The following is a 10727-nucleotide window of genomic DNA, read 5'->3' as shown; positions in this document are numbered from 1 at the left end:
AGTTTAATACAGAAAAATTCTGGCTTCTCAGAGGTGTACAATTCCTTTTATCAGTTATATGATATTTGTCAATTGGACATTTTCACGTGTACATACAACATATCAGTAATACGTTACATACAGGATTGAATCAAAGTTTCACAGAATATCTAACAGTGAATTGTTTTGCAATCTATAATACGACATTTAAGCGTCCGAGAGAGGCAGTAGCTCCTGGGAGTAGAACAGCGCAACAATGCATCTAACGTATGGAGTAATTGACGGGCACAATTGCAGATTTAAATGATTTCACTTGATTATACGAGGAGGTTAGAAACATTTTCTGTTAGATGCGCATGCTCCGTGGAGCTTTATTCATCAAATTGTTGTATACATTTTTTTTCAGTTTGTTGGCAGTTTCGCTAATTCTGAACAATATCTTAAGTGGAATTGAGCTTCATAAGATCGAAAGCAACTGGACACATACAGTTTTCAGTTAGACTTATTACATTTTGATAACTGAGCCCTGAACACGCGTGTAGCGCAATACACACACTGTACGATGCTTGACATACTTGTACATGTCTATATTTACATTGACACTGCAGCCCCACTATATAACTTTACCAAACTCACTTGAAGGTTACGAGTCCATAACTTCATTACTATAGTGACGTCATAATTGTCACGTCGGCGATAACGAAAGATGGCTGTTGAAAAGGTGGTTCCGTCTTTGACAATACTAATTTGTTCATTCATCGTAGGAGCAAAATTCCTGGATATAGTCTTTAAAAATCGTTGTCAAATGTAAGTACAAGCATTGAACTGCTTTCATTTGGGAAATTATGGGCTGATGAATGCCAACTGGACAAAGGCAATTTCAACATGAAAGGCTAGCGCGCTTCATTAAATTTGCCTGTCCAGTTGGCATTCATCAGCCCATAACTTCCAAATGAAAGAAGCTCAGGTAGCAATGTACAGTAAAAATGCCAAATTCTGAAAAATATGATGAAATTCTCAATAAAATCTATACATCATACAGATATTATGATTAAACTTCACAGGAAGGCGTCAAATGACTAGATGATAACTGGTTAGCTTTCTGAGTGTTTGAACTATTGTTTAGCTGGTTAGCTAGTTGTTGGCTAACGTGATAGTTAACTGACCTGATGGATGGTTTAGTCGGGTTTATTGGTTAGTTAATGAGCCGAGTGCCTGGCTGGCTGACTGGCAGACAGGCTAGCTGCCCGATTGGCTGGCTGGCTGGCTGGCTGACTGGCAGACAGGCTAGCTGCCCGATTGGCTGGCTGACTGGCTGGCTGACTGGCAGACAGGCCAGCTGCCCGATTGGCTGGCTGGCTATGCATGAATATACCAGTGCATCACTGAACTTGCTTCTGTAAACTACTTCGATTTTGCGAATGCTTTATATAATGAACTTACTTTTCAGTCACATTCGCAAATACTATTTTCTATTTTACTTTCACTCCGAACAAACCTATCTGTTTATAGTTGTGAATGGCCACTGGATGGCCAAATGGCGTTGTGATACCTAGGCGACCCAGTTTTGATACTTGATCGGACACCTGAAAATAGCATCGCATCGCAATGTGTTCGAATGAGAAATCTTGTTCGACCAATTGCTATTCATTTGTGATAAAGAAAGACATTTGGTCGCTGAAAATTTTTGTGAAACAAGAAAAGGATGCACTTACCAAAAGTAGAAATTCTTTTGGACACGTTGTCTGGTTTGATGTCATCCTCCGTATTGACAGGCATTGCTGTCCTCGAAGCGGCTAATTGCAGTATTTCAAGGTCATTCTCTACAGAATCTATCTTTGCTTTCAACTTTCTGTTCTCCGCTTCCAGAAACTCAAAACCAGTCTTCAAAGCTTTGTTGGCATTTTCAAGAACAGAAATATCATGTTTCAAAATATTATTTTCTTGTTCAATTCTAGATTCCATCTCCACCATTCGCTCACGCACAAGTTTATCCATAACAGAAGTCATTTCCTGTTTCGAAATTGAGGAATCAGGGAATCGTCCTTGTCTGCTGCCGACAATCTACCGACCAAAGTCAGAATAAAAAGAATGGCTAAAGAGTCAGCCATATTGCTTTGGAGTCTATCGGGGACAAACTGGGAAAGACTGGAAGGTCTATGACATATGGTAACCACAGCTATCTGCTTATATATAAACGGCATGTTAAATTTAGGGTCACAGTTCGTGTCACCAGAAGTTTCCGTTGTTATTAACCTTAGTTAGCGTTGTTTAAGCAAATGGAGAGTCGATTAAAACTTTAGTACACTTAGTAAAATAAATGTTCTCGGATATCAGGTTATGTTAGGTGTAAAATAAAGGTTTGATAACAATTAATAACGTGACTGTGATGGGTATAGATATATTTGCGGTCAGGGAGAATAAACTAAATATAAACTAAAGTTAAGCGATAAGTGCTGTAAAATTTTCTTATTTTCGCGTGTTTTGTGTCTATTGACAAGATATTCATAGGACTTCGTTCAACAGAAACAATCATCCTGTAATGTTTTTATCGAGTCAGTGTTGCTTCCCTTTAAGCAACATTGAATGATAGCCCAAGTATTTATTGTGTTGCAGCATTTTGTATCGTATATATATTTCATTGACTGATATCTAAATCTATGTACATTTTTGATATTCTGAAATTATGTTTCATATTTTATACAGAAAAGGTATTTTAGTATAAACCGTATTTTTATTTCATAGATTTGTACAGTATATCATCCAAGCAATATAACATACAATAAAATTGGTTCCAGAAGTTAAACTTATATAAATCTGTTTCCTCAGCAAAAATTATAGTGGATAACAGAGATTTAATTAGCACATGGTGCTATGAAACTGCTGCTAGTTGATGTAAACCAATAGCAAGTATTTCATTTGTGTTACTTAGATATGCTCTACGACATTACTGTGTCTTCGTCATATGACAGAATCTATTATGTCAACGTGTCTTTGTCATGTCACAAAATCTGTGATGTCAACGTGTCTTTGTCATATCACAGAATCTGTGATGTCAACCTGTCTTTGTCAGATAAAAGAGTCTCTGAGACATTGATTTGTCTTGGTCATATGAAAGAGTTTGTGACATTGATGTCTTTGTGATTCTTTATTACTAAGGTATTTTGTGTTCTACAAGAGTTTCTTTGACACTGATCATGATGTATCTATGTTTGGTTATTTGTTCCACAAGAGTTTCTTTGACACTGATCATGATGTATCTGTGCTTGGTTATTTGTTCCACAAGAGTTTCTTTGACACTGATCATGATGTATCTATATTTGGTTATTTGTTCCACAAGAGTTTCTTTGACACTGATCATGATGTATCTATGTTTGGTTATTCATTGTACCGTTTTGTAGAAACATGTTATTGTTACTGGCAATAAAAGATTTTCACAGATCACCTGTCTCATTCGCGTTGCTTGCCATTTGGTGAATCTCATTCAACAAGTTCTGATTGTACAGATTATACACTGAAAGATATATTTCCAGCATAACTTTATAGAAAACTTTAAACAGCATATACCCTTAAGGGAAATAATTATAGCATACATCACTATTACATTGTATATCACCACCACAAATTGTATCTAAAATAAAATACATAGCTGCTATATAGATTTATACGATATTTTTTTATAAATAGATATTTAGATGTTGCTATTTCAAAAATGTATCTGGTATAGAAAGTATAATTTTTTTAAGAAAAAATTGCAGATTTTGGAAAAATGCCAAATGCTAAACTACAATATATACAGGTTATGTGTCTAATATATGCGATATGCAAAAATTAAAACCTTTAGTTCAAATAATAAATTAACCAACTATTATTGATTTTGATATTGACAGTGTCTGATTTACAGCAGGCCAAGTTTACGGGCATTTTCCATCCACGCCAGTGACTTACGAACTTACAACTTTTCACGGTGTGCCAAAGGTTCGCATCCTGTTCTGTAAATCACGTCCTGTCTCCCACCTCCATTCCCATTTTCAAAAGTACACAGTATTGTCTATTATAATTTGATGTGTATTTCAATCAAACAAATATCTAAGTTTTCTATTTAAACTGAATTTACATGACTTTATCAGGAACATACGTACGTCCCTGACTTTATGGAAAACTATGATCAGGTCTGTTAATTAAATTTAAGCAATTGAATTCAATTAGAGAACTTCAAGATAGCTAAGATAAATGATTAATCGTATAATTATCATTTACAAAAGCTATTTCTTTGAGCTTAGTGGTTTTTTTTGTTTTTTTTTATAAATTTTTTTTCTTGTAGTTATGTGAAGTAATAATCGAAATTTTACCTTGACCTTTGACCTTATTGCGTTGACCTTTAACTGTTGACCTTAGTATGCTGTATCTTGTCCAAATTTCTTGTAAGCGGATCAAAAAAAAGTTCGAGTCTAGTTAACACACATGATAAAGTTTAGCATGTTTAAAATTACACTGAGGTCGGGTCTGTAGTAAGTTTTTTTCCTGGGGGCAAAGAAATACAATTTCCTGCAACTCTGGGCACTGCAGTTAAGACATAAGATACCCTACACTGTATATATCTGACTGAGGTGTGGCCTGACCACCCAACCTTACTTCTGGAACAAGCCAGGAGAACTCTTGACCACCGAAAATTGCTACAAAAGCAATACCTGTCTGGATAGAGTATCTACAACTCCCTTGAAATGTTGCAAATTCAAAATCAATGTATCTGAAAGGAACAGAATCTTTCATATACCTGCTGCTAAACACTTATAATATACATTTTGTACCACATATTCGACTTATTTGCCATGCTGCAGAAATAATTTATTAAACATTGAAAAGTTTTCAGTAAAAAAAGATAATGAGAAACACTCTTAATAGTTTTATGGTCAGATGCTAAAGTTTGTTTGCAATCTTAAAAGCCTTCACTGTTTCAACTGTACTGTGTCTACATTGACATTGTTAATTTTGATACAATTTAACAAGATGTCTTTGTCATGGATGACCTGTAAATAAAATGTTAAACCTTCCAGAAATCATATTTCAGATAAAACAGCAAACATGTGTACCTTCTGAAAACATGCATTTGACATGCCCCATTATCTTAAATTGCACAAGCAAATACATCATATCATCTATGAGAAAACTTAACAGATCATTATCTGTATGCAAACTAAGGATATCTAACAGAGTATTTTTAGCATTTATGCTTGCATTATCTTTTTTTTTTTTTTTAAATAATTCCTTACCATGAGTGCATACACCAACTAGTAGGCAATATTGATTTTGATTGCAGTGTTAATATCAATAGTTGGGTCTCTTCCATTAAGAATCGAGTGTTTTGCCATTTCCTAAAATCTCCTGTACCAGCATACGTTTTCTTACGTCGGATTGGTCGGGAAGTAAACCATAAACCCGCGGCACAAAACCAGTGTCCTGCAGAATTGACAAAATGCTTGATTCATTTAAAATGTCTTCTTGGAGCTTTTTTGGAATATTCTGAATGGTACACCTTTACTGCTGTTGGGACAGTGTTGTTAGCCATAGCTAGATAAACAGATCCTTTTGCTCCTTTCCCTAACAGATTTAGGAATTGAAACTCCGGAGGATTCAACACGGGAAGATTGGCATGCCTTTGGAGGATCTCATTCCGCTGTACTGTGTAGTCTACCAACAGAAAAACAATAAAAACTTAAGATGAACTTGTATCAATTAAAACTGGTTTGGTGTTGAACTTTTTTATTTAAAACAGTATTCCTTGCGGGTTTTTTTCAATTTTTGTATGGTTCAGCAAACTTAATCATAATCTTATCATAACCAAAATAAACAGAAAAACAATGATCTTCTTAATTCTAACAAGAGGTTCAAAGGGCCTGTATCACTCACTTGGTTGGATTTCACCAAATGTGCATGTTCGTTTCGTTAACAGCTCTATTTGTTAATTTTGAACAATGCAATACACACTGTATATGGTTATGGGGTGGCGATCTCAACTGCTTCAAAGATATAACCCAGAAACAAAGTTCAAAATCCCCTGGGTGGGGAAAGACCCCTTGGGCTATTTTTACATCAGAATTGCGTTTATCTCTTGACCTCCAGCAATGCTTTGTATGGTTAATGGGTGGGGATGTCACCGGTTTCAAAAGTATAACCAGGAAACTACCGGGAAGTCCCTAGGGGTGGGAAAAGACCCCTGGACCTATTTTTACAACAGGGTTGTGTTAATCTCTTGGTGCCCAGCAATGTTACATATCGTTATGGGGTAGGGATTTCAACAGTTTCAAAAATATAACAAAGAAACTACCGCCACCACTTTCAAAACTCTAACCACTTTGGTAGTCAAAAATTAAAAGTCTTAGATCTATCAACAATTTCCTTAGAAACTTGATTAGCTACCTAAACAGGATACATAGTTGTGTTTCTATGAGAGGCATTTTTATTCGAATATTTTTTCAAAAGTATTAATTTTATGTCCGGAGATTTTCAGCTACAGTTTTCAACTGCCTTCTTTGAAACATTTTAGGTTTTATAACCAGATATAGTGTCCTAAAGATGCAGATTGATTTGACTACTTTTGCAACAGTTATTAGCCTTTGTTTAATTTGGTATTACATTTTTGTCCAGAAGTACCCCCAAACAGTTAGAAAATCAAACATTGGCTTTGTAGTAAGGGTAAAAATGAGGGTTAAAGCACATCCCCACTCATAAGGTGTTGCAAATCTTACTTCACTGCAATGTATAACACAACATGGCATTCTATGGGTGTATATTATTGACCGATATGTATTTTGTTCCCTTTTTTTATACATGTTTCTTTCATATCTAAATCACAAATAACATATTTTATATGGCTTTATTTTGTTTGTTTTTAATATATGGTATTGTTAGAATTTTATTTGAAAGTGATTTTCAAAATTATCGAAATTGTCAAAAGTTTCAAAAATTTTCTACAGTATTTTCTTACAATTTCAGAATGTATTGATAAAGTTTAATTTTAACATTTCATGTCTACTTAGAATTCCTTTCAGATTAAAAGTTTGATATAAATAACTTCTTGGTAATATAGAGAGCATTGAAGCAAAATGACGTTTTTTAATCTTTATTTTAAACACAAGCTACAAATTTTGCACTCATGGTATTAGATTCAAGTTTCAAGCAATGATATCTTATGTAGACCTATTTTCAAATCAAAGATTTTTCCTAAACCCCTGAAATTATTGATCTTAAAAACATTCCAGGAAATTGAAGAAATACGTACTTGCCATTTTTAAAATTGTTTTTTGTATCAAATTCATCAATGTTTTTCTATTCTATTTTTATTATTATTATTAATTTTTTTCTGTTTCTCTGAAAGTTCCCAAGATATCAGAAAAATCAAACATTTCCTTTTCGGGCCTGCTATTTTTGCCTTGAATGTGTCAATTTTCTTGTGTCAAGTAGTATTCACCTTCTCTTTTGGACGAACATCACGAACATCATGAACATCATACAGAATGGATGCCTGTTTGGACATCTGGAATAAAAGTGAAAATAACTTCACCACATACCAATCAGTGATTAAAATGCATGATTTAATCTAGGAATGGGTAGCCATTTCAAATAAACTTAACATATTGGTATATAATACCAAAATAGCATTAAATTCGAAGCTTCTCGCCAATTATATTATACTGGGGTATTTATTTCTCAATATGTATAACAATTAACAACGTGAGATAATTGTTGAATTCGTTCAGATATTGAGAGCTGCAGTTTTTCTTTTTCCTATTGTGGATGCTTTTGTGTAAGTTGTTTATGGAATAGAAAATGGAGACTTGTGTGGCGACATCTTGGCTACTGACTTTGGTCTTGCTCCAGTAGCTTTGGCAAAATCTTTGCTGTTGAAGACACCTGGTACTGAAATCTGAATGAAAAGTGTGGCAATTAACCAGTATTCAATAGGTGAACAATAATACATTATTTATTTTTCTGGTTTTTGTTTTTGTTGTTGTTGTTTTGTTTTTTTCTTTTTTTTTCTTTTTTTTTTTCTACATCATGTATTAATACTAATCCAGAAGCAGATGCCTGTGGAAACGCGCAGCTTGGTTAATTCATAATATTAATTTTAATTTTGAAGACTTTGAAAATATAGTAAACATAATAGTCTACGTCCTTGCATATTATATGTAAAACTGTTTTCGGACATTCATATTTATTGTAATTTAAGATAACACCTAGGTGTGGAAATTGATCCACGCTATCAACTTCACATCCTTTGCAATGCCATTTTCCATTATTATATAATCTTCAACCTTTTCTAAAAAGATTTTATCCCTTTTTCTCTCTCTCACTTTTACAGTTATATTCCATTTAGTATAATAATTTGCATAAAGAACTTCTTTACAGTCTCAGAAAAATATACAGCGAGCTTCTCAGATTTTGAGCTGCATTTGTACATTTGTAAAGATATAGACAAAATCATGTTATATATAAGAAAAAATATTAAACTCAATAAATATCGCATAGTTACCAGTAGACTGGTCACAGAATATTAAGATTATAACTTAAATTGAGGTCTATGATTTGGTCTCGTTAATATGTCTGATCCTAGATTCCAAGTTTTCGCACAAGGGGAGATAATCTAGTCCTACAATTTAGTTGAGCACTAATAACAACAAGAAATATCTTTTAAGAAAAGGTAAACGGCGTTGTTTTAATGCTGTTATAATATAAAACTGCTGGTGAAATAAATTAACGATCTAATGCGTCTCAGCACGGATTTCAAAATTATATCAGTTTGAATCATTTTTGGTGATAATAAGACTGCATTTGAAACAGGAAAATGCTTTTAATAATGTGTCATTTCAAAAAGAAATACATCCACTTGTTCAGCTTGCATTCAATCTTAACTTAAATTTCATATATACTAAATTTATTCCATAATACATAATACAATGAAAAAAACCCATTAATTGACAGTTTGGTTTTCTTCAGTATATATGTGTGTGAATGTGAAGTGTGTGAATGTGATGTTTATTGCCTTGTAATCCAAAATGAAATGTCTTTGAAAATAAAAAAATAATAAAAAAAAAAAAAAAAAAAAAAAAAAATTTGTTTCGTTGTTAACTGCATATCTGCATTTTGCATTTACCGCTACATTGGCCAATCACATCTTCATCTTGACCAGTAACGCCATCTGTCGCGTCATATCCGGGACCGAATTAAAGACTTAGGGACTGCATGATGGTCAGTCTAACTTACGTCCGGTCAGTTGTTACCAAATTAGAATATAGTATAGTGGGTCAAACGATTTTTTGACGTTTCAAATAGCATGGCTTCAGAGGCTATGGCGAGTGGAGAAAGAATTGACAGGATTTTGATTTTGAGAACGGGATTACAACCTACGTCCTAAGCTGGATAAGTGAATAATGAATGATATTCAATTCATATCTTGTTTTTCCTGAAAGTAAATAGAGGATATCTAACAGTGTCTTCAGTAATACCAAATATATTTCACGAGTGGGGCTAATATTTTGATATTTTTCACGAGTGCGCAGCACGAGTGAAAAATATCAAAATATTAGCCACACGAGTGAAATATATTTGGTTTTTCTGAAGACACTGTTAGATATTCTGTTTATTACATTTTTTATCAACGAAAACCCTACCCCGTATGCTAACTAGGACTACAGCGACAATTTGTAAACAAAAAAAGTAGTTTCCCCTGTCCAGGTGCTGACATATATGTCGGGCTTTCTGATTGGTCAATTATTTTGGTATTTTCTAATCATTAATTTGATTGGTCAAATCAGCAAAAGTGATATTTTTCACTAGTATCACTTTTATAGAATGAATAATTTTTGATATTTCACTGGTAAAATGTAATAAATGCTAATAATATGTCCGGGACAACACATTTTTCAGCATCAAAACATATACATGTAGTATCAGAGACGTATACACCATGTCTCTGGTAGTATGAAAGATAAAATAACTAATACATATATATATATTGATATGTTTGATCAATTCTTTATTCCAAGAAGCTCCTTTCCAATCTGTAGTATAACACTGTCAGTTCAGAGGATCATACATTGTTGCTGCAATGAATTATTACATGCTCGCTATTGGTCAAAAATATTGTATGGTAATATATAACTCCGTTGATTTGGTAGTCTCGCGCTAAAGGTCTCACGCAACTAAATATTTTACTGTACATGAATATATGTTATAGTGAAACCATCACCAAAAAGCTCATTTGAAGCTCAAATGGTATACAATTTATACCAAAGTAAAGTTTCATGTTTTCGCTAACTAAAAATGACGTCAGCGGTTTAATGGCATAGCCGAGTGCATATCAGAGGTACTCGAATGACAGGAACTCTGATATTTGAACACTGGAGATGGGAACCCTCACCTGGGAAATTACCGTCATTATACACTGTAGTCCTACGCCACTCAATTTTCCTGTGACATTTTTTAGGTTTTTTTTTTTTTAATTTTTATTTTTTTAATTGTTTGATTGTTCTACATTTTTTTCACTCAGAAACACATTTTCTTTAGTGATTTGGTTCACGTGAAACAGCAACTGATTTGCACGATTTGTTGATTTAGTTCTGTGAGAATTAAAACATATGTTCTATCATACAGTCTACGTACCATCGGACAGCTGTGACTGTTGAGACTGACCCAGCCAGCAAACCTAAATCATTAAATATATAATTAACGTACAGTACCACACCGGT

The sequence above is a fragment of the Pecten maximus genome, chromosome 8, assembly GCF_902652985.1.
Source record: "Pecten maximus chromosome 8, xPecMax1.1, whole genome shotgun sequence".
In the NCBI taxonomy this organism is placed as follows: Eukaryota; Metazoa; Mollusca; class Bivalvia; order Pectinida; family Pectinidae; genus Pecten; species Pecten maximus.
The sequence above is the reverse complement of the archived record's forward strand: the minus strand, read 5'-3'. Positions refer to the sequence as shown.